Raw genomic sequence first — 12,471 nt, forward strand, 5'->3', positions numbered from 1 at the left:
CCTGAGAGCACTGTGGCCGTGGAAATGATGCCAGAATGAAAAGAGCACATTGTGCTGCTGTCCGTGTCTGTACCTACCCCAGACCCAGACAAGGTAGGAAGAGAGAAGAGCTAAGAAAAAGTCTATTTTTAAAGCTTTTTATTTATTTCTTAACCTATTCAGGCATTCTGGTTCAATGTTTACACAAGCTCTGGGAGTAAGAAAGTGGAAAGTAGGTAGGAAAGAAGTAGTGAAATAAATTGCAACGTATTTGCAGATTAGAGTATTAAACAAAATAAAAAATACAAACAAGAATAAAACATAAAGAAACATCACAGTGAATTGTGTGATGAAGATGTGCATTTTATAGAAGCTGGAATATTGCTTATTGCAACATCTTTCTGAGAGCGTGCTTGATCTCCCTGTTCCTCATGCTGTAGATAATAGGGTTCAGTGTTGGAGGAACCACTGAGTACAGAAGTGCCATTGACAGATCCAGGAGTGGGGAGGAGATGGAGGGGGGCTTCAGGTAGGCAAAAATGACAGTGCTGAGAAACAGGGAAACCACGGCCAGGTGAGGGAGGCATGTGGAGAAGGCTTTGTGCCGTCCCTGCTCAGAGGGCATCCTCAGCACAGCCATGAAGATCTGCACATAGGACACAACTATGAAAACAAAGCAACCAAAGCCTAAACTCACACCAAAAATGAGAAACACATCTTCCCTGAGATTTGATTCTGAGCAGGAGAGCTTGAGGATCTGGGGGATTTCACAGAAAAACTGGTTCACAACATTGCCTTGGCAGAGAGGCAGTGAAAACGTACTGGCAGTGTGCAGCAGGGAATGGAGAACCCCAGTGCCCCAGGCATCTGCTGCCATGGTGGCACAAGCTCTGCTGTCCATCAAGGTCCCGTAGTGCAGGGGCTTGCAGATGGCAACGTAGCGGTCATAGGACATGATGGTGAGAAGGGAATACTCTGCTGACATGAACAGGAGGAAGAAAAAGAGCTGTGCAGCACATCCTGCGTAGGAGATGGCCCTGGTGTCCCAGAGGGCGTTGGCCATGGCTTTGGGGAGAGTGGTGGAGATGCAGCCCAGGTCGAGGAGGGCCAGGTTGAGGAGGAAGAAGTACATGGGGGTGTGCAGGCGGCGGTCGCAGGCTACGGCTGTGCTGATGAGGCCGTTGCCCAGGAGGGCAGCCAGGTAGATGCCCAGGAAGAGCCAGAAGTGCAGGAGCTGCAGCTGCCGCGTGTCTGCCAACTGCAGCAGGAGGAACTCACTGATGGAGCTGCTGTTGGGCATCTGCTGTTGTTGGGCTTGGAGTCCTGCTCAGAGTGCAGAAGATAATGACAAGTCCAGACCATTCTCAGAGACACTCCTTCTGCTATACTATATATGTCCTCCTTTCTGCTTTCTGCTGTATTGTAAAAGATTTTCTTTCCCTTTGCAAAATGTTCATTTAACTCCAGAATTTGAAGTTATTTTCATGAGCTACACCATCCCTTAAGGAGCAGAAGATGAGGGAGCTCTTACTTGCTTCTCATTTCCTAATCATATCAAAGCCTCCTGGATATTTTCCTGTTTAGCACAACTGCTTTTCAAGACTCCAGCCCCTATCTCTGTGCACTACAACTTCTCATAGAGAAATCAGCCTTTTTGCAATATAAGCAAACTATTAATGTCTGCAGAAAAACACAAGAACTGAAAGTGACTGTATCCTTTAGGAAAGAAAGGCTGAAAGCACAACTTGTGTGACTGTTCACAAAACAAGTGATGGATTGAAGAAATACCGGGGAGTCTCAGAACTGTGTTTTAAATTTTACAGCCCTTATTAGATTCCTGCCTCCAATCCTTTTTCCTTTCCAAGGAGCAGGGCATGTAAAATCTCTGCCTTGACTCTGCTCTTGCAGAGAACCCTTATAAACATTCTGTTGTGCAGTGGAGCTGTGATCCCCCTGCCCCAGGCACCAGCTGTGGCAGCAGAAGACCTGCCGGGGGGCTCTTTCCCTCCACACCACACGTCTCCCCACAGCACCCTGGGCAGCTGAGCCTGGCAGGCGGCAGAGTCCCATACCCAGCACACAGCCCCTGGGGCACAGCTGGGACCCTGCTCTGCAGGACAGCCCTGGGCACCCGCCTGCAGCCCCGGCTGCACAGCCTGCAGCCATGCTGGGACACGCAGCCCTCAGGGCTGTGCTCTGACACTGCAGCATGGTAACCCTGAGCTGGAGCGAAAGGGTTTTTCCACAGTAAAAAACATGCAGTACCTGCAGACGGATGTGCTATGGAATGACCAAGATTAAGTTAACCCTCTATGAAAAGCAGCTGCATGGTCTTCATTGAGACTTACCCTGTCATGGTCTGTGAGCAAAACTCCTGCAGTGAGCCCGAAGCCTTCTCACACCACACACATCCTGTAAGCTCTCTCCAGTTTCTCTCTTCTCTCCTTCTGTCACCTGCAGGCTGTGCTGTGCACAAGAGCTGCTCCTGGGCACAGCTGTCTCTGTGCAGCTCGGCTCAATTTTATGAGCTCCCTGTGTCCTTGGAGCCTGGACAAGCAAGCAGCAGATGATGTCATTTTTATCCTTCCCACTCATTTCACTAGACATGTCCCTGGGTCCTCATGGCCAACAGCTCCTGAAAGACAACAGCGTCATAACTGTGCTTTGAAATCCACTCAATTAACCACCACATGTCCAGTGGTCAGTGACTGATTGGAGACATATAGCGAGTACTATCAGAGTTCATTTGATGAAGCACAAAGAGCACCTAGACAAAGACAGGGAGGTTTGGACTTTCCCTGTGCAGGGCAGTGATCCAGCTGAGGCAGTGCAGGAGTCTCATCCCTTGACAGAAATCCTGGAGCTGAAATAAGATTCAGCTCCGTACACATGCACAGGATCTGGGATTCCTCTGGTTCAGTTCAGAAGTGCACAAGGAGTTGCCTGCATGTGAGCTCCTGCTCTGAGTCCTTGGCCCTTCAGCAGGGACACAGCTGCTTACACACAGACACTGGGTGATGCCCAAGGTGCCTGGGCTGCTCCTGATGTGTGCCAGTGCTTGTAAACCGTGTGGGAAGTCCCTGTTCTCTGCTGGATCTCATACTCTCCGGCAATGACAGTCTGGTGGGAACTGTGAAGGTCAATGAGGCATCAGGCCAAGTGCAAGACGCAAATGGATCTCTTTTTATCTATCTATCTATCTATCTATCTATCTATCTATCTATCTATCTATCTATCTATCTATCTATCTATCTATCTATCTATTTACTTATATTTAGGCCGTAAACTTAAAAGATGTTCATTAATGTTAGTCAAACTGAGACAAAAAATTGAAAACAGATATCAAAATCAATGAAAATGTGTTAACCCTTCTCAACATGAGAAATTCTCATGAGTCTTGTTTAATTTTAAGTCGTACATATGAATCTTTGGCGTGATATGATGACTTTTTTTTTTTTTTTTTTTTAGTTCTTTTTCTGAAACTACGATGTTTTCCAGAACTGTGTTTGCTGGACACAAATGCCTTCAGGTTCAGGGACACAGACAGTGGTGCCAGTGCCAACGCCCTGTTACGAAATCCTGGCGTGGCCATTGCTCTTCCCTGCAGCCTATTTGATGTCCCTCATCCTCCAGATGTCTTCAGCTCTCCTAAATAAATGGCCGTGGTTAAGGGCTTGTTTTCAGCAGGCCACTTAGACACATGCTCCTGCCACAGCCTGCCAGATTTCCTCATCCCTTGCTCTTTGTTCAGTCAGATACCTCCCAATTATCTGTCTGATTTCTGACTTTTAGGGGGATGACTCAAATTTGCTCCATCTCGCCAAAGTCTGATGGACTGTGTTGTCAACTCCTTCACTGTGATTCTATCTAGCCCTTCCTATCTTTTCTTTTTCTCTTTCTTTTTTTTTCTATGTCATTTCCTTTTCCTTTTCCTTTTTCACTTTCTTTTTTTTTCCCTTTTTCTCTTTCTTTTTCTCTTTCTTTTTCTCTTTCTTTTCTTTCTCTTTCTCTTTCTCTTTCTCTTTCTCTTTCTCTTTCTCTTTCTCTTTCTCTTTCTCTTTCTCTTTCTCTTTCTCTTTCTCTTTCTCTTTCTCTTTCTCTTTCTCTTTCTCTTTCTCTTTCTCTTTTTTTTATTTTTCATGCTTTTAAAAAAAGCATGAATTCTTAAAGATGTTCATTAATGTCAGTAAATGTGAAAAAAAAGTTGAAGATAAATAGAAATCAAGAAGAATGTGTTAGCCCGTCTCAATTTCTGAAATACTCACGAGTCCTGTTCAATTTTAAGTTGATACCTCCCAACTCCCTGGCTGATCTATCCAGGGTGATTACTGGAATTTGCTCCATTCCTCCAAAGTCTGCTTTCAACTCCTTCACCGTGATTCTATCTATCCCATCCTATCTGTGTCTAACTCATTTCTTGTGCAGATATTCCCTATGAAAGATAAACCTCAATAGAAGCATCTTGGACATGGCATGCAGTTGATGACTGTGTCTGACTGTTCATTCAATTGCATCACCTTTCCTTCTGTTTGTTGGACGTAAATAAAGAGATCTCTTTCTTCTTCCATGTGCAGCTGGTTCTCTGTGGAAAGCCAGTGGGAGTTGGTACAAAGGAGGTTTAATACTGAGCGGGTGACTGCAGAGGAGAAGAGTGATGTGAGGAAAAGTGATGCAAGTCCCATGAGGCCAATGTGAGTAGAAGTGGGGTGGGGAGGTTGAGGAGGAACTTTGTCCACACAGAAACGGAATAGAACTCATTGGGGACATCCTGGATTGACATCAGTTGCAAAGTGCTTCTTTTACTTCCTGTATAAAACAAACAATAAATAAATAGACAATAAATGCATTTTGGATTCTTGCTCTTTAAGCTGTCTCCATTTTGCTGAACAAGTTCTGAAAACCTGGAGAACAGGAAGGCACAAGGCACAGGAGGCTCTTTAAGTTTTAATGGGCCCCAGGGAGCATTTGGTGCTGCATCCATCAACTTCCAGTGCAGAGAGAAGTTTGCACAAAGAACTCAGCAAGACAAAGTCAGAAGCAACAGTGAAGTTTCTTGGAGTATTAATGGGCCCACTGAGGGCCATTAGCAAGCAACCTTCCTTAGTCGCTAGTTAGGGCAGATAATTGGAAGCCATGACTCCAGTGAGGCAAAGGCAATGGCATGGTGGCTCTGATGCTAAGAAAATCCTTCTTTATCTTAAGAAGCAAACAGGACAAGCCCTGCTTCCCAGACCCTTGGCAGGGAGATCCTGTCTCTCATGTTGGCTCAGGGCCCTTCCTGGGGCAGTGGGATGGAGGTCTGTATGAAGTTAAATGAAAAACATGGGGACAGAAGATCCCAGGCTCTACATGCGGTGCACAGATACTGTGAAGTTCATATCCCACTTGTGTCCTGTGTCTCATCGCAGGATGTCGGATGTGAGAAGGGCACAGTCTGAAGAAGCAATCAGTTCCAATGAAACTCTGAACTTCAGATCTCTCAGTTCCAGTGCCCTCCTGTGCAAACCCTCCCATAGTTTGATGTTTTCTATGTTCCGCTTTGCCCAGAAGTGCACCCAGTGCTCCATGTGAAGCTGCAGCAGCGCAGAGCAGAGAGGGACAATCCTTTCCCTTACCCAGCTTGCAAGAAATTGCTTTATGCACTCCAGGGGACCGCTGGCTATCCTGGCTGATTGGGCACACTGCTGACTCACTTCCAAATTGATGTTGAGCAGGACCCCCAATCCTTTTCAGTCAGACGTCTCTCATGTGTCCAATATACAGACAGCGTTATTTCCAGGGTTGCCCATACCCAGGTGCACAATCAGGCACTTGTTCTTGTTATGCGTTATGCACTTGGTGCTTAGTACCAACTGGTACCCAGTTTTCTGACTTGTCCACATCTCTCTGCAAGAGGCAACAGCACCTCCTCATCTGGTCTCATCAGCAAACTTGCTGAGAACATCTTCTAGTCCTGCATGCAAGTCATCCGCAAAAACATGGAAGAGAAGTGGCCCTACAATGGAGCCCTACAATGGAACCCTGATAGTGACCGTCTACCAGGCTGATGGAACCCATTGACTATAATCCTTTGAGCCTGACCTATTGGCCAACTGCTCACCCACCACATTCTGTTTCTGTCTAGCCGTATGAAGGACATTCTGCCCAGAAGGTTGTTGTGAGAAGCAGTATCAAAGGCTCTACTGTAATCCTCAAGAATAACATCATCTGGCTTCCCTGGTACAACTAAATGGACAACTGTGTCATAAAGGGACCTGAAGTTAAACAGGACCTTCCCCTCGGGAACTTGCGTTGGCTGCAACCAATGACAGAATTGTCCTTCAGCTGTTTTTCCATAACTCCCACCATCACTTTCTCCATAATTTTATCAGGTGCTGGAGTGAGACTGACAGGTCCATAATTGCCCCTGTCATCTTTCTTGCTCTTCCTTACAATGAGACAACATTTGCCAGATTCCCGTCAACTGGTATGACCCTAGACTTAATTAGATGCCATTGAAATGAGAGCCCAGAGAATACTAAGGTGTCATCATTGCAAGAACATAGATGTGCCATAGCTTTGCAGTGTATTGAACTCTGGAGTATGCCACAGATGAAGCATAGAGAAAGACTGGCCTCTTCTGTTGGTAAGCAGAATAACACTGCGTGATACATGGGGACTGTGTCTCTGCTCTGCTATGCTCTGCTCGCAGGGGAAAGGTGCAGGGGGCTGCTCTCATGTCAGTGCTCATATCTGAGGTGTGGGGTCAAAGTGGAGAGACCAGGCTTTTTTCATCAGTGTGTGGAGACAAGACAAGGGGAAATGGTCAGAAAGGGGAGCATAGGAAGCTCTGCACAAATGTGTGCAAGAACATCTTTACAGTGAGGGTGACAGAGCCCTGGAACAGGCTGCCCAAGGGGTTGGGGAGTCTCCTTCTCTGGAGATATTCAAGACCAGCCTGGACGCCCACCTGTGTGTCTACCTCGTGTTCCCCAGGGGTCTGTGCTGGGGCCTGTCCTCTTCAGTATCTTTATTGAGGACCTGGATGAGGGCACTGAGTGCATCCTATGTAGGTTTGCAAATTACACCAAATTGGCTGGGACTGTGGATTTTCCTGGAGTTAGCAAGGCCCTACTGAGGGATCTGGACAGGCTGGAGAGCTGGGCTGAAGCCAATGGGATGAGGTTCACCAAGACCAAATGCCACGTCCTGAACTCTGGGACCTGGAATGGACTTCCTAGGTTGGAGGTGGTGGATTCAGTGACCCTGGAGGTGTTCAAGGAATGATTGGATGTTGTGTTGAGGGCCATGGATTTGTGGGAGCTATTGGTGATAGGTGACCAGCTGGACTGGATGATCTTTTAGGTCTTTTCCTACCTTGGTGATTCTATGATTCTATGATATCCCATCCTTGTATGAGTGCCCTCCTTGAGCAAACACTCTCTGGGAGGACTCAGCACATGTCTGGAATTAGTCACTGACCACTAAATCTGTTGAATTTAACACCATATTGGGTCATGAGAAACAAGTCCTGTGGTAGCATGGCACCCCAGAAAGAAGAGTCTGATAACGGGATGACTTTCAAAAATTCCCTTATAAATACTTGGGCGAAAGATCATGGCATTGTTTGGATTTATCATATCCCCTACCATGCACCAGCTTCTGGTAAAAAAGATCAATACAATGGGTTGTTGAAATCTATGTTGTAAGCAATGGGTGGTGGAACACTGAAGCACTGGGTAAAGCATTTGGCAGAAGCCACTTGGTTGGTCAGTACTAGAGGATCAGTCAGTTGTGATGGTCCTAGCCAATCCAGCCCCTGTATACTGCAGAGGGAGATAAGGTTACTGTTGTTCATGTAAAGAACATGTTTAAAAATGTTCTTTAGGAAAAGCTGTTTTCCTAAAGAAAGGAAAAGGGAAAAGCTGTTTGGGTCCTTCCAGCCTCTGTAAAGGGCAAACCTGTCCGTGGAACTGTTTTTGCCCAGGGACCTGGGTGCACTTGGTGGGCGATGCAGAGAGATGGGGATGTTTAATGTGTACCACAAGGGAATTTGATGTTGGGGGAGTGCAGTCAGTAATTCCGTGTATATATATGTCTCATAGTCTCATAGTCTCGTGCAGGTAGGAAGGGACCTTAGAGATCATCGAGTCCAACCCCCGAGATTTGAGTTTCTGTGTAGCACAGTGGCACTTCTACCACTTGCGCCACAGGGGGGATTCGAACCCGGGCCACAGTGTTGCAAGGCGGCATTCCTACCACTGTGCCACTGGGGTAGTATAAAGAACTGTGTGCGTTATGCATTTTAATTACTGTTTATTTGCATTCAGATGTGTTTTCTAAGCATGATATAGTGATGTAGAATTGAGGGTGGAATATCTTGGTTTTGTCATTTTTCCTATTGGTATTCCATATATAGTAGTTAGTAAGACAAGTTTTCCTCCTTAGGTCGTTGCTGCTGCTCTGTTTGTTTCCTTGAGCCCAGCTCCCATCTCCCTCATTCCTTTTTCCCTTCCCATTTGTTTGGGGCCATGGGGCCCACAGGCCTACTGCTCCCCCTGTCGTGGACACAGACTGATCTAGATAACTCTATGACAGTGCCAGCAAGGAGACCAGCCCTGACACAGCCGTTCATATTGCTGGCTACTGACTTCTGTCCTGAAGTGCTGCTGTAGAGACAACAGAACTGTTGTGAGACACACAAGGCCTGCAGAAATACGAGGTCTTGAGAGCACTGTGGCTGTATAAAGAGAGCAGAATTGAAAAGGGCACGTTCTGCTGCTGAACCCACCAGACCCAGACAAGGTAGGAAGAGAGAACAGCGAAGGAAAAGTTGATTTTTAAAGCTTATTATTAATCTCTTAACCTATTCATGGAATATGGTTCCATGTTTCTTTGAGCTCCTGGAGTAAGAAAATGGAAATTTGGTAGGAAAGAGGAAGTGAAATAAACTGCAACTTATTTGCAGATTACAGTATTACAAAAAATCAAAAATACAAAAATAATGGAACATAAAGAACCATCACTGAGAGTTGTGTGAGGAAGATGGGCACTTTATGGAAGCTGGAATAGTGCATATTGCACCAGTTTGCTGAGAGCGTACTTGATCTCCCTGTTCCTCATGCTGTGGATAATAGGATGGAGTGTTGGAGGAAACAAATAGCAGAAGTGCCACTGTCAAATCCAGGGGTGGGGAAGAAACAGAGCGAGGTTTCAGGTAGGCAAAAAAGGCAGTGCTGAGAAAGAGGGAGACCACAGCCAGGTGAGGGAGGCACGTGGAGAAGGCTTTGTGCCATCCTTGCTCAGAGGGCATCCTCAGCAGAGCCAGGAAGATCTGCACATAGGACACAACTATGAAAACAAAGCATCCAAAGAATAAACTGGCACTAAAAATTATAAACACAACTTCCCTGAGGACGGAGCCAGAGCAGGAGAGCTTGAGGATCTGGAGGATTTCACAGAAAAACTGGTTGACAACATTCCCTTGGCAGAGAGGCAGTGAAAACGTACTGGCAGTGTGCAGCAGGGAATAGAGAACCCCAGTGCCCCAGGCAGCTGCTGCCATGGTGGCACAAGCTCTGCTGTCCATCAAGGTCCCGTAGTGCAGGGGCTTGCAGATGGCAATGTAGCGGTCATAGGAGATGATGGTGAGAAGGGAATACTCTGCTGAGATGAAGAAGAGAAGGAAAAAGAGCTGTGCAGCGCATCCTGTATAGGAGATGGCCCTGTTGTCCCAGAGGGCGTTGTCCACGGTTGTTGCTGTAACCTCAGCCTTAATGGATCCTAAATCCCCTGTGGCACCAGTTTTGATGAAACTGTCCAGCATTACATCAAGGAGATCTGTGCTCTGTTCAAGACTTCCCCATATTTAAGCCTGAATAGAAGGATACATCTGCTTTTCATTTATTGTCAGTTATAGAATTAGCAAAGATAGCAGTGACTTGCTGGTGCTTTGCATTGTCATTGTGTTTGCAGAATCAGACCAGATTGGACAATCAGGGAGTCATATACTCCAGACAAAGATGGTTCAGTTCATGACTAGATTTCATAAATCATGAAATAGAATCTTCCATGTACTCTAGGGTAAGACCTCTACAATGCCTGTCCTTGGAACTTTCACTTCTGCTCAACCATGTGGCATCTCATTTCTGGAAAGACTTGGCCACTCTGACTTCCCACCAGGAGAATGGCGTGATATGCCTGGCCTTCGCATCTGTAGGGGACCCTTTCTCACTCTGCTGGTTTGGGGTTCCCCTCCCTGGATATTTCTTGAAGCCAGGGAACTACAGCACGAGACCTAATATCTCAGTTATGACCTTCAATGTGTCGGTAAACACCACTGACAACCTGACATGCCATGACCCTTGGCGATCCCTCATTTACACCTACTCATTGGCTGTGTCTTGCAACATGCCAGGGGCATTTCGAGTGCTGGCAGATGAGGAGGATGAGGAAGAGGAGGAACTTCAGAGGGTGCTGCTCCACCCTCCATTGGCCACTAACCAAGGCCACCGGGATCACGGTAATGACTGAGGTTCTTAACATGCTCAAAAGGAATAGAACCTCCGACAGGGAAAAAAACACCACTACCGCCATGCAGAGAGTGAAGGATGCTGTGCAGAGGCTCTTAGAAAAGAAAGGGTACATCAGTCGCGACTGGTGGGGCAGCAAGCTAGGTATCTCTGACTTCTGGAATTGGTTGTGGTTCGATGATGTTCATGGCACTGTGCTCATGTGGCTGGAAATTGGCTCTGTGACCTTATGCTTTACACCAACTATTCTCTAGTTCATCCAAGGACTCATCAGGATGCAGGTGGTGGCTACGCAATACGTGTTGCTTGCAATCCAATAGTCATAAGTGCCATAGTTGAAGCTGTGATGTGATTGACGTGTTTTATCATGGAATTCTCTCCAGAGCTCACTCCGTGACAGCAGGAATATACACAGGGAGAGAAGGAACAAAGTACCTCCCTGCTCTAACAGCGCGGTACTGCATGGAGGCACAGCCTGTCCATATGCACCCCAAGAGGGGACGGTGAGGGAGATTGCGAATGGGAATTTCCCCCTAGGGAGGGAAAAAATTAAAAAAAAAAAGCAACGATCTGAGAACAAGCGGCATTTTAATGAACCCTGTGACACTAAACAGCAAAGAGAGATTTTCAACAAGGAGAAAAACAAGTCCAAATCTCACCGATGGGCTGCGGGAAGTGGGAAGTTTCAACCATGCTGTCTCCTGCAGGGAACCGGGTTAAACCTTGACACCTTCCTGACCTTCCCTCCAGTGCTACTTCCTTCCCCCCATGCCCATTTAAGGCAGTCCACAGAAAAAGAAAGGAAAGAAAAACTTGTCTTCTTAACTCTCATTATCCCACATGATATTCTGATGTGGAATAGCAACACCAACCACATTACAAAACTACAACAGTGAGCTTTTCCAGCCTCGCTCACTAACCAGCCGAAGCCTGCCTTGCTGTATGGATGTGGTCCCACTGGGCAGAAGCTCTGCTGTACGAACCCTCAGGGCTGCGGGGACAGGCCTGTCAGGACTGAGCCTCACCAGGCCGTGCTGCAGCCTGCTGGCTGGGCCAGACCAGTCGGGCCCCTTGGAGTCCATTTTGAGATCCCACAGCGCACACGGGAGCCCTGCCTTTGGAAGCAGCCACTTCAGCCCTGCTGAATGTCTGTCATTGGTTGCAGCCAACACAAGTTCCAACGGAGATGGTCCTGTTTAACTATAGATCCTTTTATGACATGGTTATCCATTTAGCTGAACAAGAGAATCCAGTTGATGTAATCCTTGAGGATTTCGGTAGATCTTTTCAGGCTATTTCTCACAGCACCCTTCTGGACAGAATGTACTGCATATGGCTAGACAGAAACATAACGTGGTAGGTGAACAGTTGGCCAATAGGTCAGGCCCAAAGGACTATAGTCAGTGGGTTCATTAAGGCTGTTAGATATTCACTATCAGGGTTCCCCAGAGCTCCACTTTAGGGCCACTTCTCTTTCATATTTTATGTATGACTTGAATGCAGGACTAGAAGATGTTCTGAGCAAGTTTGCTGATTTGACCAGATGAGGATGTGATGTTTCCACCACTGAGGGTGGAGAGGACTTGCAGAGAGATGTGGACAAGGCAGAGAAGTGGGTACCAGTTGGTACTAAGCACCAAGTGCATAAAGCATAACAAGTGCCTGATTGTGCACCTGGGTAGGGGCAACCCTGGACACACTGCCTGGATATGGGACACTGGAGAGTGGTCTGACTGAAAAGGATTGGGGGTCCTGGTCTGCATCAAATTGAATGTGAGTCAGCAGTGCACCCAGGCAGCCAGGAAAGCCAACGGTCCTCTGGAGTGCATCAAGCAAGTTATTGCCAGCTGGGTGAGGGAAAGGATTGTCACTGTATTCTCTGCACTGCTGCAGCCTCACCTGGAGCACTGGGTGCACTTCTGGGCAATGCAGAACATCAAAAACATCAAACTATGAGAGTGTGCACAGGAGGGCACTGGTA

General features: G+C 46.9%; 1 pseudogene; it reads right to left on the reverse strand.

Annotated features, from left to right (window-relative positions):
* Positions 1-269: 269 nt before the first annotated feature.
* Positions 270-3,571, reverse strand: LOC107321209 (olfactory receptor 14J1-like; annotated as a pseudogene).
* Between the last annotated feature and the right edge of the window lie 8,900 nt (positions 3,572-12,471).

The sequence above is a fragment of the Coturnix japonica genome, chromosome 29 (genome assembly GCF_054131305.1).
Source record: "Coturnix japonica strain WE chromosome 29, WE-NBRP24, whole genome shotgun sequence".
NCBI lineage: Eukaryota > Metazoa > Chordata > Aves > Galliformes > Phasianidae > Coturnix > Coturnix japonica.